Genomic DNA, 22445 nt, shown 5'->3' with positions numbered 1-22445 from the left:
AGCTCCACCCGTGGCCACCAGGCCGGGCCTGGGCTGTGGCATTTCCAGAGCCAGAGGGAATGATCAGAGACTGTGAGATGAGCTACAACCATGAAAAGGACTTTCTGAGTTTGTCATCTCTTCAGAGCAGCAAGAGGTTTTGTTGTTTAATATTGTTAATTTTTTTGTGCTGGTGAATGCTTTGCCTGTTAAATAAACAGGTTTTTTTCCACTTTTCCCCAAGGAAATCTTGTCCCAAACTAGTCTGGGGAGGGGCCACTTGAATCTGCTTTCTAGAGGAATCCCTTTGGAGCTTTTCTCCCAAATTTGCCCTAAACCAGGACAACCAGCACAAAGCCCAGGACAAAAAGGGGATGATGATGTTGTGGTTGATCTTTTTGGTATCAGTGGAGATCAGTGGCACATAAGGAACAGCCTGTGGTGGGCTTTGCTCTCTCAGGAGACACTGCAGTGTGTGCAGTAAGTGATAAAATGTCACTGAGAGAGAGCAGGACCATCTCCACATAGGAACAGGTTGCTTGAAGCTGGGTCACTCCAAGCATCACTGCGTCTGAAAGCTTCGAAACACTTATTGTTGAGAGCATTTTAAAAGGATGGATGCAGGAAGAACTAGCAATCCTGCCTCCCCCTCCAAAAGAAACCACCCTAAAATCCAGTGAATAAAATACTTTACATCAAGCTTCTGTCTAGTCTGACTTTTAACAGGAGACAATGGAGTTGGAAGCAATCAATAAATAACTACAACAATATTATCTAATAGAAAATGTAAATATAATAAATTGTGCACTGAATGTTGTAGCTGGGCTCACCCTTAGATGTGCTCTTCTGTTTCCCTTTCCACCCAAGCCATGTTCTGTACAGGTTGCAACAGCCTGGGGTGGACACAGCAGTGACCTGCCCTGTTTTCTTTACACCAGACAAATCCCACCCCTGAGGATGTGATGTCTTGGGTGCCCATGTCCTGCTGCTCACTCCATCATGCCAGAAGTCACTCCATCATTCTGCTTTTCCTGTTCTGCCTGCTCTCAGCAAAACCCAGCCGGAGCAGGAGCAGCCTCCCAGGCAGACCTGTCTCAGCCCACAGGAAACCTCAAACCCTGTTTCCCTGTCTCACAACAGCCACCTCCATGTCTTTATCAATCTGAATAAATTTGGGTATGTATATTTTTTTTCACAGGGAAAATAAAATGTGACTTAAAAGAGGTTTAAAACATTTTTTTTCCTAACAATGAGGTCCACACTGACAGCAGGATGATATCAGTTGGGATCTACCTTTCTGATCTGAAATCATGAGGATTACTCACATGTCTAAAAATAAGCCTATGCTGAAATTCCCTTGTTGGATTAAGATCTAAACCCTGCAATTGTCACTTTTCCCACCAGTGTCAGTGGCTTAACTAAATATACTGTCCACATTGCTGCCTGACATTCCCAGATTGTTTCTCTTTCCCCTTTCACTGGAACTTCTCTATGTTTCTGTAAGTTTATTTTACTTTTTGGTTGCTTGCTTGTTCTTTTCACCAATTCATCACCTTTTCTGCTGCATTCCTTTTCCCAGCCATATATGATCTCCCATTCTAGCCTTTCCATTTCTTCTCTAAGGTTTGCCACCCACTGCTTCAAACTTGGGAGAAGATATCCAAACTACAAATTCCTGCAAGTGGTGGGAAAAGTATATACAAATTTACCCTGGATTTGTGTCTCTTCCATGCAAGAAAGGGTAGAAGTGTTCCCAGGGTTGGGCCAATTTGCTGGTAGGGACACTGTGATGTCTAATAAGAGTTGTGCTGACACAAAGTCATTTCCAGGTGGCACACAGTCTTTTGGATCACTCTGATGAAAAAAGTGGACTCATGGTTTAGTCACATGTAGAGAAGCAACTAAGAGCAGGCATGGGGAAAAGGCAAGGACTTCATGTGAGTCCAGCGTTTTATTTTGTGCTTTGATGTAAAAAAGTTCACAAACAGGAGTTTTTAAGCTCCTAAAGTTGCGTGGAGTTTGACAGCACTCATGTGTGAGGAGGACATTAGACACTCTTGAAGAACAATTACCTCTATAGCTGCTTGACCTGGGAGTAAACCTTCTCACACAGGAGAAGTGAAGTCACAAACGTCATTTCTCATAATGCAGTGTAAGCTTGCCCTATCCTTGCTTACAACAAATAGCCCTCTCTGTACAGAAGGAAGTAATTTTCCCTCTCTGAGCTGCTTTTTGTTTTTCCTCTTGGCCTTCCTCACCACTGCATTGATCAGTGTCTCAAAGAGATCTTAATTTGAGAATTTTCCTAATGCACAATGTGTGCAAGATTAAGCTTTTTTTCAAGGATTTGCTCGTACAAAAGAAATATATTTCACAATAAGAAGAACAATTGCCATTCTAAATATCAAAGCACAATGATACACACTTTGTAGTTCTGCTCCAAAGAACACTTTTGTTTCAAATTCCCTCTTTTCAGGAGCTGCTTCTTCTGAAATTTCTCACTGTTGTTAAGTAGCCCAAAGGGGGATTTTGTGCGTGTGCGTGTGTGCATGGGAAGTTTGGCATAATTCATTCAGGATATTGAAGTAATGGGGTTATTCTAAGCATGAAACGAGCTAATTTTCATGCCTTTTGGAAGCTGTTCTCTTGTTTGCCTAATGTCAAACTGTTTCCCTTTTGAAGGGCTACTCCTGTAGGTTGCAGCTGACGTGGCTGGTCTGCCCAGGGCAGCAAAGCTGACCCCTGGGACTGGCCCTGGAGTGGGCACCAGGCTCTTGCCCATCACCTGGGGTAAATCCTGTCAGTGTGAGCACAAGCCATGGGTAGGGCCAAGGGAAACCACAGCCTGCAGTCTCCTCACTCACTCCTCCCAGCAAGACCACTCCATCACCTGGAAGTCTCGTGGTACCTCCCAAAAAAGACAGGAGTGTCACTCAAATTTGGGAGGTGCTGGAAGCAATCTTTCCAGGCTCATTGCCTCACTGGGCTGAGTGAACTGTGGTTTAAACCTCACTGCACTCAGACCCTCATCTCCTCACCAAAAAGAGGACATAAGAAGCAGCACCTGCTCTTACAAGGGACACATCCTCCAGTCCATCCCACCTCCCTCGTGTTAGTCCCATTAACCACAGGTTAGATGCTTTGAGTGTATTTAGAGGTCTGGAAGTGAATGATGCCTAAAATCCCACTGACAGCACAGGAGGCTGGGTGCTGAACTGGTTTAGATGCTTTCAGAATTTCCCATCCCACAGCAAACTTCTGCCAAGCTCCTACTTGTGTCTTCAGGGATGAAACTGGGAGGTTGACCTGTGAGCATGCACGCTGTGCTTATCTGCCTTTGCTGAAAGCCTTTGAAATCCTTTCCCTCAATTTGATAAGACAACAATTTACAACTGACTTATGCCACATCCCAGTCCTTCTCACTGTTATCCTGACAGTACAAGTGCAGTGTGCATGATTCTGGTGGTGATTTATAACACCCATAAACACCGCTCCTACCTCAGCCAAGCCCTGCAGTCGCCCCACAGCCCATATGATGCTGTTATTATGGATATGTAGAACATACATGACAAGAGACACTCAGGGATTTGGGGAGGCCAGACCCCCAAATTCCAGCGTGATGGGAGCTGCATGTTGTGCCAGGCAGAGGAAGGATGAAGGTTTGCCAAGGGAGGTTTCATTTCACCTCAGAGCTGTCCCCATGCTGCAGCTGGCAGGGGACCAGTGCAGCTCCTGGCATCCTTTCTCACCATCTCAGGGTGGCTCTGATTTATGCCTGGCTCCAGTGGCCCTCCAAGGGCTGTCCCATCCAGTGGGACATCCCTCATCTTCTGGCCATCTCCCATGATTTCTACCCAAGCCTGGTTTTGGGCAGAGAATTAAGGATTACTCTGCTTAAACTTGGCATATGTTGAGATCCCGGTTATACAGGAGGCTGTAAGTTTTATGGCAGAAAAAAATATTTGTGTGACATGTGAATTAATCAATAAAACAGCTATTGGTAGTGGAACTGAGCATGTATGTGCCTGGCAGCTGAGAAGGTGCATTCCCAACCCCCGAAGCTTCCAAAACAAAAGGGATTACCACTGAAAATTTAATTCCAAACTGTGAAATGACAACCAGAAGAAAGGCTTTTGTTTTCTATCTCCTTGGTTTTTTTTTTTTTAACTGAACAGTACCTAACTGTTTAACATGCAGGGAAGGATTATTTATGTAGGGCTCTTGTGTAGGTAAAGCGCCACGTCCTTGGCCCTCTGCCCACGTAGCTCAGCGCGGGATCTCTTGTTACAAATTGCAGCTGTGTAACATAACAGGAAACGTGAGGCTTTAAGTTATTCCACTGGAAAGATTAATTATTTGGAAAATAGTTATGCAGCAGCTTTGTGTATTTTTGGAGCAAAGGTGACCAGCACCATCTTAAATTTAAAGAAAGAAAGTTGCTGGGAAAAGAAAAAGAGGAGCTTTGGGGAGTGAAAGAGTTTTGGGACAATTTTATTTTTATTTTTTTAAGGTAGTGTTTGAAATGTTTGCAATCATGGAAGGAGCAAAGCTGAGCTCCACAAAGAACAGGCCTGGCGGGGTGAGGGTGAAGGAGGAAGGGGATCTGTTGGATTCAGCTGGACCTTGACCCTTCCCATCCAAAATCTCACCCATCTACTTGGGAGGAATTACGGGAATCCTGCAGACAGGGGAGACAGATGAGAAGTGAGTTTGGAGGCACAGGCCCAGCATGGCAGGTCATGGTATCCCCAAAATATGCTGGAACAGCCTGTGGTAAGACACCATACTCTGGGGAGCCTCTTCCCTCCAGGCAAGCACTCTTGAAAAGGCAAACATGGTGTCTGGAGAGGAATTTCTTCCATGGGGCAGGGGATGGGGTGACAAGTGATACGCCCTGCTCACCAAAGCAGTGTGGCCAGCAGGACCAGAGCAGTGATTGTCCCCCTTATGCAGCACAAGTAAGGCTGCACCTCAAACCCTGTCTGTCTTCAGTTTGGAGCCCTCGCTACAAGAAAGACATTGAGGTCCTGGACCACATCCAGAGAAGGTCACTAAAGCTGGGAAAGGGTCTGGAGAAGCTTCTAGAGAAGCACTGGAATAGGCTGCCGTGGGAAGTGGTGGAGTCACTATCCCTGGAGGTATTTAAAAGACGTGTGGATGTGGCACCTGGGGACACGGTTCAGTGGTGGCCTTGGCTGTGCTGCCTTAATGACTGGATGTGATGACCTTAAAGCCCTGTTCCAGCCTAAAGAAGCCCACAGTTCTGTGTGAGTCCCTCAGCCTTCCCTGGGCAGCTGTGAGCTTCTCTACAGAGCCACACTCCCAGGATTTTAATTTGCTCCTCTGCACGTGAGTGATGGCCCCAATTAAAGGAAAGCACTCCAAGAGCCAGCTCACTGCAGTGCCTGGGCATGGGTGACAGCCAAGTCCTCCCAGAGCCTCTGCAGATGCTTCCCAGTCACTTCAGAGGGATCTGTGGCCAGAGCAAAATATCTCCCTGATTAGGATTCCTCTTTGATCCAAATGTGCTTAAATGCTGGAGCCCTCTGGAGGCATGTGGTTTGGACAAAGACGTGGTAGTTATTTTTAGGCAGCACAATGCACCTTTTAGTAAAGTTTTTCCACTCAGACACTTACTGCGTGGCCATTTTGCAAGAGCAGCTATTCCAGAGCTAGCTTTGAGCTAACCTGGTCTCCTGGGGCTGTTGCCCACTGCAGTGACAGGGACCTGGTGGTCCCTCCCTGTTTGCTCAGCCAGAGCTGCTGAAATTAAAGCCCAGAGGCAGAAACCCTTCTGCATGAACATCTCAATGGGTTTGGGGATGAAACTCATGATAAGTGTGACTTTTGGCCTGGCAGTTGTGCCCTTGGATCCCTCTCATGTCCTGCAGGCAGAAGGAGCAGGAAAGAAGTGCCCCAGGAGCAACAAGATGTAGAGTCCAAACCATGTCCATCATCCCTCCTTCCATCAGCAGGCTGGGGAAGACTGTTTTCAAAGCAGCCCATTTTTCACAGTCCCTTCTGGGAAAAGGACAATTAATAATAGAAAGAAGATGCATTCAAGGTGTTATTGTCTCATAACTTATGCAGGACAGTCCATTATTTTTAATTTTTATGTTTCAGGTCCTGGCAAAGTAGAGCATCAGTTTAAGAAGGGGAGTAAAGAAAATTTCCTATAAAATCAAGAATGTTTCTTACGTAAGTAGCAAACCAAACAGAGAGAGCAGTCTCTTAACTTTCCAAGTTTTTTATTTCTGCCTCATTTGCTGCTACCCCAGACTAACCAAAATCTCCATGTTTGTCTAATATAAAACCCCATATTTTTGCAAAAGTCTTCAAGCCACAGTAGTTTAGCTCTACCACAATAATTTGACATTCTACTATAGCAAATGTTACTATATGAAACAAAACACTGTATATTTAAGGGGGAAAAAAGAGGGGGAAATTATTTAATTTAATGTAGTAATTTCAATGCATTTGATAGAAGACAGGAGGCATATTTTTCACCAGTCAAAAAATAACACCAGTCAAAGGCTACTTTCTTCACTGCATTTGCACCTCATGTGGCTGTTGGCTCTTCTATACCCATAAATGCACTCCCAAAGCAGACACCACAAAATTCTTCTTGTCTGGGACCTGAAGAATCCCACCCTGCCCCACAGCCCACATCACCTGAGTGATGCCTGGACAAATCATCTCTGGTATCACCACAGCACAAGTGAATTACAAGTCAGTTCTAAGCTGCCTTGCATATCATTGCACACCACTGAGCTGTCTGAGATGTCCATGGGCATTCCAATGGAAAGAAAGTCCTGGAGAACACCACCGTGCCAAGCTGTAACTCCTGCTGGGAGAAATATCTCTTCTGTCTTCTGGGGCATTGACTCCAGGGACAACCCAGGATGACAAAACTCCTTATTTGGGTTTTTCAGAGAACTGCTTGAAGCTGGGTGAGACAGACAGAAGGCAAAAGTGAGGTGTGTGGGGAAAAGGTCAGCGCACAAACCTTTTCCGAGGAAAAAAGAAGCCACTGTGCCCAGCAGAAATGTGGTTAGGTCTGAGGCTAGCAAAGGCTGCAGCTGAGAAACAAAGACAGCATAGATAAGCTGAGAAGCTTTCAAGAAAACAGGTCTTTTGGGCAAAGCAACCAACCTTCTACATTCACAAGTCACCTGGAGACAGAAGGTGCCTGGAAGAGCAAGCTTCTAGTGCCAGCTCACCAACAACCTGATTGCACAACCAGAATTGACACCAGAGAGCTTGGTTGACACAATGGTCTTTGGAGTTTGCCAAAGAGCCAGATACTCCTTGCCATGGGGGAATTGTCTTCCTCACCCTGGCACCTGGGTCCTGTAGCTGCCTGTCAAAGAAGGGGACAGGCACATTGTGCAGGGGGCAGGTGGCACATTGCAATGGCTTTTTCAAATAATTACCAAGAAGAAGTATTACAACAATTTTTGGCTGAAACAATACAAATAAACACTGTGGACAAGTTCTGTGAGCGTGGCTTAGGGAATCACTGAAATTAGTATTTATCTCTTGATATTTCAGAGTGCTGGGGCAGATGATTTCAGGAATGAAGGATTATTTGGCAATATAGCCCTACTTCTGGTACTGTGCAAAGAGCAGATCCTTAAGTGAGCAGGCAGGCAGGCTCTGAGTTATCCTGTGCCCACTCACACTGATTCATACCCTAAGGGTAGAACACCAGGCTCTTGCTACCCTTCCTGCAGGGCTGGGCATTTCAGAAACCACAAAAGAACAAGCAAAGGGCTTCAAAAATAAGACAGAAAAATAGTGACTCTCTTCATACACCATTCGAGCAGTAAACAAAATGTTTGTAGTAGAGGCTGTTCCAAATCTGGCATCTCAGTTCTGTGCTGGGGTCAGACTGCTGCCTTCATAAATCTCTGTGGGGTCCTTCCCTCGAGCAGGGCGTTTTCCAGGTGAGAAAAGCAGTGTGAGCACAGGAACCAAGGCTCCAGGTGCAAATCCCTTCCTGATGAGGGAGGCTTATCTGTTGCAGGCCCCATCTGGGCAGAAATTACACCAGCCTCAATGGTCCCCACCCTGGGTCTGAGGGTTTCCAGCCAGTCCTTCCTGCCTTTGCTTGGCTGCTGCTCCCCCACCATCCTATTCTGGCCCTTGCTGATCTTCCCGGAGCTCAGAAGAGGCAATGGGAAGGTCTTAAGGAGAGAAGTCTGGAAAAATCAGGAATGCTTCCTAAAACCCTGGCTTGTGTGACATCCATCTGCTCAGAGCACACATTAGTGGGTTGTTTTTTCTAAATTGAAAGCTGTGATAAACTCAGCTGCTGCCGGCTCCATCTTTATCCTTCGGAGTTAATTGGCTGGGATGAAAGGGGCTATTCCCACTTCACAGATAACTCCTGGCCTGCATGCTGGGGCAGACCTCTGCATCCTACTGTAACAGACCCTGGGCCTTTTTTATTTTCCCAGAGCTGCCAGGGGAGCAGGGAGGGGGGGCGAGTGGCGCTGGGCATCCTCGGGATCAGCTTGGAGCACACGTGGTGGCCCTGCTCGGCTCCCGAGCACTGCTGGGATCATGGTGGAGCCTGGGAGAACCCTGAGCCACCAACAGCAGCAATTAAGTGTAATTATCTAAGGGGAGTGTGTGTTACATGGAAACACAGTCCTGCCATGAGTGCTGATGTTCAGAGGTAAACACAGAGCTGAGTGGGGATGTTAAAGTCAACTCTCTATGAATTTTTAATTATTTTTTTTTTTCATGCTCACTGTTACAGAGCTGAGCCTTAGGGGGTTGATTTCTTTACAAAGGCAGCATTGAAGTGTTTGAGGTTCACCCCACTGCCCACCACATACAGTAGTGATGATGATCTCAGTAAATCCTGCCCAGGGAGGGGATTGGTGAGACACTGCCATGAGGAAGTGAGAAATCTCAGGAACTCTCAGTGTGGTAGAAATTAGGGTGGAGAAGGTGGGGTGAGCATCCAAACAATAGGTGAAGATGGGCCCTGAAAACTGGGAGTTCCCCATTTTATGGTTTCTGTGTGGTTTCAGTCACCTTGATGGGACTGAGCAGGAAAGGTAAAACAATGACCTAGATAACATTGCCGGGCAAAACAAAGGACAAGATGTTAATTGGGGAGTAGCTCCTGGCTGACTCCAGTCAGGCTGCAAAGCATTTACTCTTCTCAAGACTAAATCTGAGATTAAAAGGAAGAACTCAAACATTAAAGGACCCCAGGGCCCAGACAGGGCTTGGGAAGGAGGGAGAGGCTGTGGAGCCATGCCCACTGAGGAGAGCAGCCACATCTTTGGAATAATCAAAAATAGCTTTATTGGATGGGGCTGGTTTGATGTTGATCTACCAACTGGCAAGGCTCACATGCCTTCAGACTGAAGGGGCCACGGGGCACAAAATCCCAGACAGGTGTGCCAGAGCCACCTGGGGGAACTGTTCTTCTGCTTGGAGGGACCACTGTGCCAGCTCCTGTTGGATCTCACATGTTGGACAGCATCAAAAGAGATGCCAACACCTCCTCACCCTAAAAAAAAGGGCACCTGGGGGGGAAAAAGCATTGCAAGGAAAAAAATTTGGAAAAAAAATCTCTTTGGGTTGCGGAAATTTTGGTGGTATCAGGCAATATTTTCAAAAGTGGCTTGTAATTATAAAAAAAACCCATGGGTTTGTGCCAAAGTCTCCTGAAGTTACCAAGGAAATGACCTTGGATCTGTCCTGATCAGGATTGAAGGGGATGGTGCATTATATAACCTCAACTTTATATTACAAATGCCTCAGGACACTGGGGTTTTTACATATCAGGCAGAGTACTTGGTGAGAGGCTTTGAGGTGGGAATTGCAGCCCTCTATTTTTCTGAGCATCACAGAAATGTATCGAGGCCGTAGGGAACATTAATATATTTTATTGGACAAGCCACTAGAGCTGGAAACGGCTTGTCAGCTGTTGGGCACACAAAAGCTTCCAGAATAAAAGCAAAAAAACTTAAAAGCTTTTATAAAGTTCCCAGAAATCTCCCACTTGTGCCAACAACACCTTAAATAAACCATCAAAAGTAGCCAGACAAAAACTAAAAATATTCACAGAAGCCAAAGAAGTTCTGTAAGTGTGGATCAACTTTGGACAAATTATAGCTGCTTTGCTTGAAAAGCATTTTTTTTTTCCTACACAATAACAAATCCTTCTTTTTTTCTAATTTTCTATCAAGACATGAAAATTTAATGAAGAGATTGATTGAAAACCAGCCAGGCTCGACACAGATGGAACTCTGACCTAAGCAGTTTGTATTGATTCCAAACTCTGAACTTTCTCTAAAAATAGACCTATAGGAAATCCCTGTGGATTGGCAGGGTGTTATTGTGGTTGGTGGGAGGCCTGAGCTCTACAGGTATCTTGAATGAACAAGACCTGATGGCAAGAGAAATATTAATATTATGAATGAATCTGAACTGGAGCATTCCAGCTCTGGAGCCTCATCCCATTTTGTGTTTGATCCTCTTCAGTGTCCAGGACCAGACAGCTCATAAGGCTGAAGCTCCTCCAGTCACTGGACTTGGATTTCTGAGAAATCCAGTCAAAAAGACAAGTTAATTCAAGGCAAAAGAGAATATTTCTCATTTTCTGTATCCTGCTTCCCTTGTTTTGTGAGTTGTAAGGAAGATTAGACAATTTCCTGTGAACCTGTACAGCTGAAGAGTTACTTTTTCACTCATTACCCAGGCACTTGCTGCCTGCTTTGTCTGTCTAGAAGGCATTAAAAAAGAAAAGTTTTTGCCCAAGTAAGAGGTTGGATATTACTTTGACATTTCTTATTCATATTCAAAATCTTCCATGTTGGGTCAAGCTGTAGGGTTTATCCCTGCATCTCCTCTCACTCCAGCTACTTCTCTATCAGAAGAAAAGGAGGATATTAAAAGCAAAGTCCACAGGTTGTGCTTCTTGTTTGCTCTGCAAAAGGAATTTCAAGTGGGTCTGACATCACAGAACAACCATAGGCACCAAGGAAGGATTCCATGATCCATAGGCCAGGATTGAAATGAGGACTGCAAAGCAGCATCTCTTTCTCTTTGGGCTCCTCATTGAGCTGAGGTTTTTGTCAAAGCCACAAACCCTCAGCCCCTTGCAATGTCAGACATTTATTTAAGTCATGGTGGCTGCCAGAAGAGAATAGCTGTCAGTGTAAAATTACAAATCATTCTGCATAATGCCATGCTGATTACCATGAAAGCAATGGCAGGATTGGAATTTTACTCCTTTTTTTTCCTTTGTTGCTCAAGGAGGCAGCCTCTCCAAGGCAGCATTTTGTGCTCAGGTCAGTGTGGCTGGCCACTTCTGCATCGCTCTTTTTGCCATTTGACAAAAAGGTTCAGCAGGTACCTTAGGGCAGGTGGATGATCCTACAGCAAAGCATCCTTATGGAAAGGGCTCCTGCTTGGATTCCCTTCAGCAGCAGCATGGGAGAAGCAATTTTCACCTTCATTTTCATGGAAAGTCCAGGAAAGGGAAGCACGAAAGCCCAAAGTCTTTTGCATTCACAGCACAAGTGGCAAAAAAGGACTTTGCACTTGGATGTCTGGAGCCATAAGGAGTGATACACCCAGACACTCACCCTGGGATCCCTCAAGTACCTGTAGCATGATGCTGCCATCCAACAGAGCTCAGCTAACACCCACCACCTCAAGTGTTTACCCTGAGTATTGCTCTGTAGTCGTGGCTACCCTTCCCACAAAACCTGATTTAGATTGTTTAAGATGAGCTCAGGTTAAGCCATGACATCAGTGTCATAGTGTTTTTGCAGCAGGAAGGTCCTGGAAATTTTGACCAGGGGGTAATTAATGAGGGAAGGTGCTTGGGAAGGTGCTATTTTGTGATGAGCATTTATCCAAAGGGAATCCTTGGCCCAGAGAGAATGTTTTGTAGTCATGACAAAAGCTGGCACTTAATTCTACTTGATGTGAAGGAAAAAAGATCATTATCAACATTTATTTCTTTCTGCTAGAGAATAAGAGACTGCTTGACTTGGGACTTTGCTGTGGGGAGTCATCCAGATTAAAAAATAATTAAGAGAGATGTAGAAATGAAGTATGACAGAGGGCTTAGTTATGAAACAAGAAGCAGAAGACGGGCTGGTCTTTTCACCTTAGCCATCAATAAACCCAGCTAATCCAACCACAAACAAAATGTATTTCATTGCCTCTCTGTGCCTGGACAGCTGCAACCACCCCTCCTGCAAAAATCAAGAGAGTCCCTGGGGCATCAGCATAGTGCTTGTCCCTGGGCATCAGCCAGATGTGCCTGTTGGCTGCACATTGTGCCCTGCCTTGGGCAGAAAGGTTCTCTGAGAACATTGCAGAGCTGGAGGTGCTGTGCTTGCCCCAGTTCATGCAGCTGGACTCAAACCCAAATTTGCTATATATGTGCTCCACTCAGTAAACATATACATGTCTTACAGATGTCTCCTTCCTTCTGTCCTGTAGCAATTTAGGTGGTGAAACTGCAATTCATGTGTGGTGATAAAATTCTGTCTTTGTGCCGCTGTTGCGAGGCTGTGTCCGAAGGGGAAGTATAGATGGGGTTTAGGGTGGTGCTCAGGTGCTTTGCTGATCCCCATTCCCAAAAATTATTTTCAAAGAAGGCTGAAGGGTCTTTGTGAAGTGCCGGAAGATGAGATTTTTTTACTCTGGGTCTATGGGGGCTATGGGTCACAAGAGCATATGAAAAATGTGACAAAAATGGGGTCCTGCAATTAATAATAATAATAATAATTATTATAATTATAATAATAATAATAATAATAATAATAATAATAATAATAATAATAATAATAATAATAATAATAATAAAATAAAAGGCATCAGGCCCTCAGAAGAGCTCTCATGTCACCCTCCCATGCAGGGTCCTGCTCTGTGAAAAGTGGAATCCACCACTGGTTTACCATCAGGCTTCCTAAAGACTTAGAATACATTGTAAATGAAGCTTTCTGCCTTTTAACCCACCCCTGGAAGTGCTGTCTTCCCTCTTCCTGGCACCACAGAGCTGCCAGCAGCGCCATTTCAGAGAGCAGAGAAGAGACGTTCATCTTCTTCTGTAACACCCTCAGTTTTTGCTTAGGTCAAGATGTGCTCATCTACCATTTTCTGGTGAATCACAAGCCAGAAAAAGATTCTGGATGCTTCAGAGAAGGGCTGCACGAAGCCCTCAGTCACCATGAGTCACTTCTCTGCCAAATGCTAATTTTGCATCAGAAGCGTGTTTTACTTTTGAGAGGACTTTTTTCTTTTTTTTTTTCTTCTCTTCTCAGTTCAGTCATTTGAGGACACATCCTGCCTGGGAGGTGGTGAACACCCAAAAATCCTGTGAAATTTGTGGGTGCCAGAGCTTCTTATGTGGGATTTGGGACTAGAGCTTCTTTGGCTGTACCTTAGTGTAGACATCCTGATTTCAGAGGAGGAACTTAATTTTGTAATCAGTACAGTGGTCTAAGCAGGATGTTAAAAGATAATCAGAAAAGGTAAAGCTTCACATAGCAAGGAGGAGGATTTCTTATGGGGGTCCTTGAAATCACATCTTTGAACTATTTGCTGCCATTGTACTTTAAAAAAATCTTCTTCCCAATGGCAGCAATAAGGATGCCTGGCAGGTTTTATGGCATTTTCAGGACTTTTCCTCTCTCCCAATCAGTATGCTTGTGTCCTTCTCCCTTTCTTCATTTCATCAAGCTAAACCATGTGAGTATTAACTGCCATGGTTAATACATGTCAATGAGGTCAGAGGAAATAGAACAGTGGTGCCATCACAAGCTTCCCTCTTCCTTGTGGATAAAACTTGGTAGGTCTTGTTGGATCCACATATGCTGTCGTGTTTAAATGCTTGAACACCAGCCCTCAGTGGGCAAAGCCTCTGGAAGCCATTGCACAGGAGGATGAAGCTTGCAGAGAACATCCCTCCTCAGAAATGGAGTCAGCGAGGACGCCAGAGATATGACCCTGCTCCCCAACAAACAGGATAGATGCTGCACCACAAGCAGGCACATGGAAGTTTCTCTTCTTCCTTCCTTTCCCATCCAGTTGAAGGTTAGAGGTTTCCACCTAACTGAGTGTTGGGGCAAAGGCTGCAGATGGAGGACAACCTGCAGAGCCAAGCTGTGCTGGCTTGGTAGGGTAACATGGAGCAGCTCCACTGGGGAACAGAAAGCCAAGGTGGAGAGGGACACGGACAAAAAAAAAAAAAGGACAAAGAGGAAGCAGATTCCAGAAAATTCTTTGATCCCCCTCTCTCACCATGAGCATAATCATTGTGCACTCACGTGAACAGTTAAATACCTGCTAAAAAGCCTGAAGCACCAGAGAAAACACAGGCTGTAGCCCCAGAGGCAGTAGGAAGGATGAAGAGAGATATCCACCCTCCTCCAGGAGGTGTGGGACACAACCTGGCACCGGAAACATGCTCTGCTTCTTGATGAAACATGCCCAAAGAATGTCTTCAGTGCTGAGACCCTGAGTGAGGGCTTCTAATGATTTATTTACATCTGGGGTTGTCTCCCCTTGGTGCTCACATATCTGTGTGCAGGGCTGGAGCTCACTAGTGAGAGGTGGGAAAGCTCTATTAAATCATTAAACCTCTCCCTTGAAGCATGGGCCTGTGCTCTCCATCTGATAGAGACTGATACTGCAGTTTATCTCTGTCAGAAGTCTTTGAACACTTAGCATCTGTCTCTTAATCTAGTTGTTTTCTTAAAATACCACATCCTTGGGCTCTGCTGTTATTTCAGCAGAAAAAGGGAAAGGCCAGGGGAAAATTGTGTTTAACCAACCCGAAGGAGGTGACAGGGTGGACGTGGTGGGAGTGGTGGATTTTCTTTGCCTCAGTTTCAGCAGGGCTTTGACACTGTCTCCTGTGACATCCCCCTGGACAAAGTGCAGGCTAGAGGAGGGGATGGCAGTGTGGGTTAAAAAGCAGCTGAATGTCGGGGCCCAGAGGGTTGTGGCTGGTGGCACAAAGCCCACTCGGGGGAAAATGGTGCAGCCAGGGATTGATGGTGGAGCCCCAGTACTGCCCCACATCTCTGTCAAGGACCTCAAGGGGAGAATAGGGATGCATCCACAGGGAATTCACAGATGATACAGGGCCATGTGACCTCCAGAGGTCTCCTCCCACTTCAATCTTCAATTTCCTTTCTGACTTTTTTCCCAACGAGGAAGACTTCTCTGCCTCAGGTTGCCTATATTCTTCTAGGAATCATCATCCAAGATGTGTGGCACCATCAGCCAAAGATTTCCAGCATGGGGAAACTGAGTCCTATTCCCAAGGTTTCAAAGGCAGATATTCAGCAAACAGTACTAGCTTTGATCAGGTATTTTACTGCTCTTTCCCAAAGAGATGATATGTTAATAATAATCTTTGGAGGGTTTCAACAACTGTGGGATTCTTTAATCCAGTGAACCAGAGCTGTGTTACAGCTCTGTGATATTAGCAGAGTCTTCCTGCATTACACCTTGCCTATTTCAATAGGGGAAACCATTTGTTCCCTGCCACCTCCTGGGTTAGTCAGACATTCACAAGTCTATTGCTAACCTGCTTTCTCTAATGAAAGCATCAATTCCCAGCAGCGATAGTTGTCATTAAATCAATAAGACACGTAACCCATTCTTCTGGTGCCTCACAAAAATGCTCAAGCAAATTGTTAACAAGATTTGCTAATGCTGGGGTCCCACAGTCCGGAAGTCTCTGCAAATAAATAATGGTATTTGGCTCACAGAAGAACTTTCCTGGTTTGCTTTGTTCTCTGAAATATTTTAACCCTGTTTTCCCTACAATTTTTCAGTGTTTGAAACCTGTGGAACAACTTTGCTAGGGTGGAGGCAGTTCAGGCTGGAACAAAGCACTGACAGCAAATATCAAGGATAGTTTTCTGCAGGTAGTCAAACACTGCCTCAGAGACTGTCAGTTCTTGGTTGGCCCTGCAATTTATTTTTCCCCTAGGAAAGCACTAAACTGGCTCCTAGTAATCCCCAAGGGGTTTCCTTTTCTCCCTGGGATCTGTTCCTGATATTTTTCCTAAATCACTTGAATGTAGAAGTATGGCCTCTCATCATGCCCCAACACTCTTCTGGGTGGTAAAAAACCCATTCCTGGAAATCTGGAGGCTGGCTAATGTTTTAAGGATGAAGAGATGACCCAAAGGTTGGCAGGTTGGCAGTTTTTCCTCCTGAATATTTCTGACATTAAAGTGCAGCTGACATGGCTTTTCTCTCAAGCACTGGGCACAGCATATGCTGACAAGGGAGTGCTTCTATGATAAGAATCACCCTTTTTTACTGGTTTCACAGAGTTTTGGTGTCTGGGCCTGACCATCTCCCTGAAAGACCTTCATCCATGTTTGTGTGTGCATTGACATAGTGGCTTTGAGGGCTGCAAAAATAAGGATCCTACTGCTGACCTTCTGGCTTGCAGACCATAATTAGTTTATGTCTGAAAAGCATGGCAACAGCAAAACATATCATGTGTGTCTGTTCAGAGAGGCAAGCAGGGAAGCAAGGATGGTGATGATACTCGAGGAAGAAGGGAAATATAAAAGGAGTGAACAAGCTGGCAAAGGGGCCAGGAGTGCTCAAGAACGAAGACACAGGGAATCAAGCTGCTTATGAAGAAGCAGAGGCTGTGCTTCAGAGCATAAAGGGGAGCAGCACAGAGGGACACGAAGGAGCAAGACTGACAGGGAGATGGATCGGATGGGCAAGCTGTGGATTGAAGGCACAAAAGGGCAAGGACAGATACACAGAGCTTTGCAATTAGCAGCTGTGATTTATGGTGGCTTCTTTGTCTTATCATCCTCCCCTGGCAGATGTCCTGCCAGCAGGGGCAGTCGAGGGGTGTCTAGGGAGGGGACAGAGGGGTTTTAAATAGGCAGACTAACGGAGAGGTATGGAAGGGACTTTCTAGTAATCTGTACAGCCTACCCAGGCAATTCTCATTAGCAATATCAAAATCAAATAGTAGCTGACCTTTTTGCAATAATTTTAGGAAATTCTCTGTTTACCCCAACATCTGGGCTTCTCACAGCAGGTTTCTGTTCCCTCAGACAGAGCCTGAACCCTGAAAGCTGGTTTTGGGCTTCAGCTGGTGGCTTCTGAGGGCCTGGAGGGAGTTAAACAGGAATGAAGGTGACAGAGAGGAAAAACATCCTTTCTTGGCACAAATCTGCTGCACTGCTACCTGATCCTTTCTTCTCATCCTGATCATCCCCTTTTCTCTGTAGACACACATAAGAATTTCTGTCCTGTCCCTGTGCCAAAGCTCGAAGCATTGTGGTTGTGTGGCCATCATGCCAGGTAAGACTGTGAGGCTGATGGAGAAGCTCCAAACCAGGAAGGGGGCTTAGATATTTAATTTGATTTACTTTCAATGAGTTGTTTACACCTCTGGAAGATGAACACCTTTCAGTAGGGAGCAATGGGCTGATCGTAACCCAGGGCTGCCCCAAAGGGAGCTCCATCACTGCCAGTCCCTGCCACAGAGGAAGGGGCATCTGAAGGAGGAACTGGGGCTGCACAGGAGGAGGAACAGGAGACAAACAGTGAATTTTGCAAAGGAGGGGTGCACTCCCTTGGGAGTAGAGGTCAGAGAGGCTCCAGCATTCAGAGGGAACCAGCTGCAGCCACAGCAAAGGCGAGTGGTGGGGCAGGAGGGATGCACGGGTGACCACAAGCTCCTCTGCTGGGTGTCCCTCAGGGAGTGAGTCAGGACATGTGGGCTCTCTCTTTCCCATAATAGCTAGGGCCAAGGGTGTTTACCCTGTCTGCATGGGCAGCTCGAGCACAGGCACCCTTTGTAGTCCTGCAGGAACCCACCTGCAGCTCCAGGCTTAAGGGCTTCATGCCCAGGGCACCTCGGGACTCGTGTCCCGCTCAGGGGAATCAAGAAATAAAGCTCCTGGTATTGACTGTATTAATAATGACACCATAGACATTTATATAAAGGCAACTACATGAGTGTATTAAACTTTGCTTCACTGTTCAATGGCTCCAGGAAAGCTGATGTTTGGAATGAGCACACTTTGGTAAATCACTCCCAAACACCTGATCTTTTGGCCTGGCTTAGAAATGAGATTAATGCACTTTTTTTCTCCTTTAATCTGCCTTTGAAATTTCTGTTGCTGTTTTTCTCTTATCTGCAGGTCCTTTAGATGAGCTGCAGATACCTGCTTGTCCAGCTTGACTGCTTTTTCTTGAGATCCCACACTCTTCCTGGTATTCCTTGGAGGCTGTAGCAGCTCCCATGCCCATAGAGGAGCTCAGGAGGAGCTTTGCCTGGGAACTGGGGATTTGCTGCCTCTTAGGCTGAACAACAGCACACGCTGTGGTAGTAAAGCATTAAATCTCCTCTGGCATTTTGTGTAAGAGATACAATCCTGAGGTTTTCTCTCTGGTCTGGAGAATGGACATCCTTGTTTCCCCTCTAAGGGAATCTAGGAGTGGCGATTTAGAAATGCAAGTCAGGTGAAATACAGGTAATCCCCATTTCCAGTGGCAGCTTTGAATACCCAAAAAAGCTGCAAACATCTGCAGGGGACAGTGTCCCAGGCTTGTTTCTGACAAGAGCTCATCCCTGTACTTGGAGGTGACTTCTCCTCCCAGCTGAGTCCTGCGTCCCCCTGGAGCCAGGAGCCTGCAGCAGACTCTTGAGAAGATGCCTTCCCAGAGGTGCCTCAGTCAAGCATCCCTGGATCTCAAATTAAGAAGGAAAAGTGAAGTGAATCCATTTTTATCCTGGAAAGCAGAGGTTACTGGCCCTGCCTGGCTCAGTGGGGTGCTTCCTGCTCTCCAGAGGAGAGCTGGCATTTGCCCTTTGCCTGCTTGGAGCAGTTCGACAAGTTTAGGAGAGAGGGAAGCAATGGGAAAAAGGATGGGAATAAATAAAATAAAGACAGGAGAGAGAGAAATTCTTTATGTTAATACTCACTGCCCACCTGCAGAAAGGGAAAGAAACATGCTTGGGTGTTTGTTGCCCTTTCAGAAACACATAGAAATGAAAGTGCATAAATTGTTTAAAAAAACAACACCTGCCAAACTGAAGGGGAGGAGGAGGAGGAGGGGAGAAAAGAAAAAGACATCAATTGGAGGGAGAGTGGAAAATATTTTGATTGAAAAATGTCAACAAGCTCCCCTAGAAGCAACAACAAGCAGCAGTGATTGTGTTTGTACAAAACAAGCCCTTCTCCCTGATGCAGAAGATTGATTTTATTTTTCCCATATGAAAGCCAAATGAAAGCCCCCAGACAACCCAGCTCCATCCACTGAACTCCCCAGAAAACTTTGGGTTGCAGAGAGGAGAAAAAAAGGGGAAAAAACCCTCAGGCACAAAATATGACAGCAAGGTCCAGATCCCCATTGACCTAAAAATAGCCCTGAGGGCTGGACTCTGTGTTGGCAGTGGTGTTTCAGTGGAGAAGCTCTTCCTGCACATCCTGGCTCATAGCTCAAATCCAGGCACAGAAAGGGATTTTTAAGGTGTTTGGGTGGTTTGCAGGTTTAGTGCCTCGCCAATGACTTCTAGGTTTTTTTTATTCCCTAATCCTACATGAGCATTGTAGGCCAAGAGAGACATAATCCAGACTCTTGAATGAATCTCGCAGAGTTTTGTTCTTAGACAGAAAATGAATTAGGTTAAGCGGGGATTAGAGCAGACACACCACATGCCCACTTGACCCCATGCAATCACAATTGTTTGTGTGTGAGCTGGAGGAAAAATTGGTTTGGGAAAAGGAGTAAGTGTAAAAAATTAATGGGTTTTGTAAAGGAAAAAAAAAGGTAAATAAAAAGTAAGCTTGGAGAGTTGGTACTTTTCATGGTACCGAATAGGCCTGGAGGTGTGGGGAAAATGTACCTAAGATGGAGACTGTATCCATGGAAAAATGGAGGCTCAGTGGCTGAGGATAAATCTGGGAATATTGAAACAAAGCTTCCCTGAGCTAAGAAGGCTGGATAGAGAGGGGATGCCTTTAGACAGCAAAAATCATGAAGATTCAGGTGGTGTTTTACAAACTGCAGCAGGGGGTGGTGATGGCCTGTGGGTGATCTTCCTTAACCCAGGCATTTCTCTGGCCCTGTGAGGCCAGATCCTGCCCTGCCTGCCATACTGGAGCCGGGCTTGCTGAGCATGGAGCACAAAGCTTGCTTTCTGGATTTTCTATTTTAAGCAGCTTCCGTCAGAGGTGAGGAGTTGAAAGTTGCCATGCCGACAGGGAAATTTCAGGCCCTAAAATAGTCAAAACTTGCTCCTGCATCATGTGAGTGTGTGTGTGCTTCCTGCAAGGGAGGCGAGGACCCAGCTAGAAGGGTGTAGGGTGGGAAGGCTGTAAGGGTGCAGGGAGGGAAACCATCACCTCAAGAAAACATCTGTAGAATGCTATCTGTCCCCTTTCCTATACCTGTAGGGTATCTGGATAAATTAAGCAGCAGTGGGCAACAGACTACATCAGCAATGGGGGGATCTTAATGATCACAGAATTAAAAACAGTGATTCTTCCAGTTTTTACTGTTACTGACACTGCTAGAGGTCTTAGGCACTGGGTCTTGATAAGGAATCCAGTCCTTAGGGGAAGACACAGAGAGAAGAAGAAAATTAAAAGGGTGGTTTTTAGGAGGGAATATGTATTTCTCAAGGAGTTCTTGCAATGAGCTTGTGGAGCATTAGTGGTCCACCAGGATGTAAAAGATTTGCAGATGTGTGCTGGAGATACCCAAAGACTGCACCAAGCACTCAGGTGCCTCCTGTTGATCGTGGGCCTGAAGGCTCCTGACATGCAGGGCTAAATGTTCCTGGGTTTCCCTTTTTCCTGCTGTTCAATCCCATTTCACCAAAAATTCCAAAATGTGGAATTGTTTTTGCATTCTTTAAAACTGGAGTAGACCCTGCAGAAATGCCCAAACTATTCAAACCCAAGACACAGATCTGCCAGTGGTTGGGGGGCATTTTTGTCCCTTGTACATGCTTGGATGAGGTTATTCTCCAGTCTCACAGAAGCACGAACCCGAATGCTGCTTAGACATCCCCGAATGAGGAGAAGATCTATTCCCTACACATGCCCTCATAAATGAACCCCGGGAGAGCCCACGAAGCTCCTCACTGCATTTTGGCAGGGAGAAATCACAGCTCACCTTCCATTTCCCACATTCTGCCTTTTTTTTCCTCCCTCCCTCGCTCCTGTTGTGTTTCCCTGCTCGCCCCTCCAGCCAGTTGTCGCTTCGCAGTCCACGCTTACAAATGTAATTTCTTCTGATGTATGAATATTTCACAAGTGCTCCCTCCCTGGGGATGCTGCCTGTGAGGAGGAGGCAGCCTCTGTGGAGATGGAAACGGTAGCAAAAGACAATCTTAATGAAAGATCTCTTCTCCAAGGGCGTCTCTGCAGAAGGGAACACCATCCTGCAAGAGCTCCCAGCTCACCAGAGCACGCCCTGCTCTCCGGCTGCTTGGATTGCCTTTGGCCATGGGTGGTGGATGTATAGAAAAATACAGCTCAGTCTTTTCCCAGGATACACGGTTCTGTAGGCTTGGAGGGTCTTGGTCTGAGCTCTGGTCTGAGCTCCTCATAAAACTGTTGGAAATATCTTCCCTTCTGTAGATGCAAAATGGCATAACCCAGAGAGCAACATGGCGCTTTGGGTGAAATATTTTCCACTCGATGTCCAGACAGAAGATATTCATCACATAATTCCATCCATCCTGATACACATAAGTAGCTGATAATCAAAATATGTATCTATTGCAAACAACAAAGCATCTTCACTGAAGCATGCACATGGGCCCCTATTTCCCTGCACCACCACATCTCCATCCCCTCCCAATCTCCTTGACTCTCCCTTCTACACCTGCAGGCCACCCAGGGGGGCTGGCACCCAACTGATGTGTTTTCCCAGACATTTGAGACCTCCAGACACATCCAAAGTTTTTCCAACAAGGTCTCCTCCTCGCTAGATCTCCACTCACTTCAGCTCAGCTTCCTGTGACCCATCAAGACTCAGAATGGTACACAGATATTGTTTGATGTAGACAATATTTATATTTGTATCTATATCTATATCTATATCTATATCTATATCTATACACGCAACTCACCCCAGCAGTATGTATATATCTGTGTGTATATATCCGACTGTATGTAGAGAGCTGCCTTACAGACCCCAGTCTCTCTTAGATATCAGAATGATCGATCGCAGATAAATATCTTTGCTACTGATGGGAGCAGCAAGCGCCGCCCATCCCGCGCAGCGGCCCCGGTGCTGTCTGTCTGTCCGACAGTGGGTGGCACTGTGCAATCAAAATAGCTTCGCTTTCCCTTTATCCCACTGCCTTCATCTTGCTGAAGTTCATAGGATGGGAACTGGAGGATGCTTCCTTATGAAAACCAGAAATGGTAAACTTTCTTCAAAAAGCTGAGCTTGGTTTGAGCTATGTTCTT

The 22445-nt window shown here is 45.8% G+C and overlaps 2 long non-coding RNA genes across 8 annotated transcripts in view; both read left to right on the top strand.

Annotated features, from left to right (window-relative positions):
- The window catches only part of LOC135297424 (uncharacterized), a 46916-nt gene that overhangs the window by 10630 nt on the left and 13841 nt on the right, over window positions 1-22445 (top strand). For all 7 annotated transcript variants that reach the window (XR_010359443.1, XR_010359444.1, XR_010359439.1 and 4 more), the window contains exon 2: window positions 6103-6177. This is a non-coding gene — a long non-coding RNA (uncharacterized LOC135297424). The remainder of the gene's footprint in view (window positions 1-6102; window positions 6178-22445) is intronic.
- Window positions 10707-18515, top strand: LOC135297425 (uncharacterized). The gene is made up of 3 exons (XR_010359445.1): window positions 10707-11294; window positions 15218-17313; window positions 18159-18515. It is a non-coding gene; the product is annotated as an uncharacterized LOC135297425 (long non-coding RNA).

The sequence above is a fragment of the Passer domesticus genome, chromosome 3 (assembly GCF_036417665.1).
Source record: "Passer domesticus isolate bPasDom1 chromosome 3, bPasDom1.hap1, whole genome shotgun sequence".
In the NCBI taxonomy this organism is placed as follows: Eukaryota; Metazoa; Chordata; class Aves; order Passeriformes; family Passeridae; genus Passer; species Passer domesticus.
Note: the sequence above shows the minus strand (reverse complement) of the source record. Positions and strands in the feature narration are given on the sequence as shown.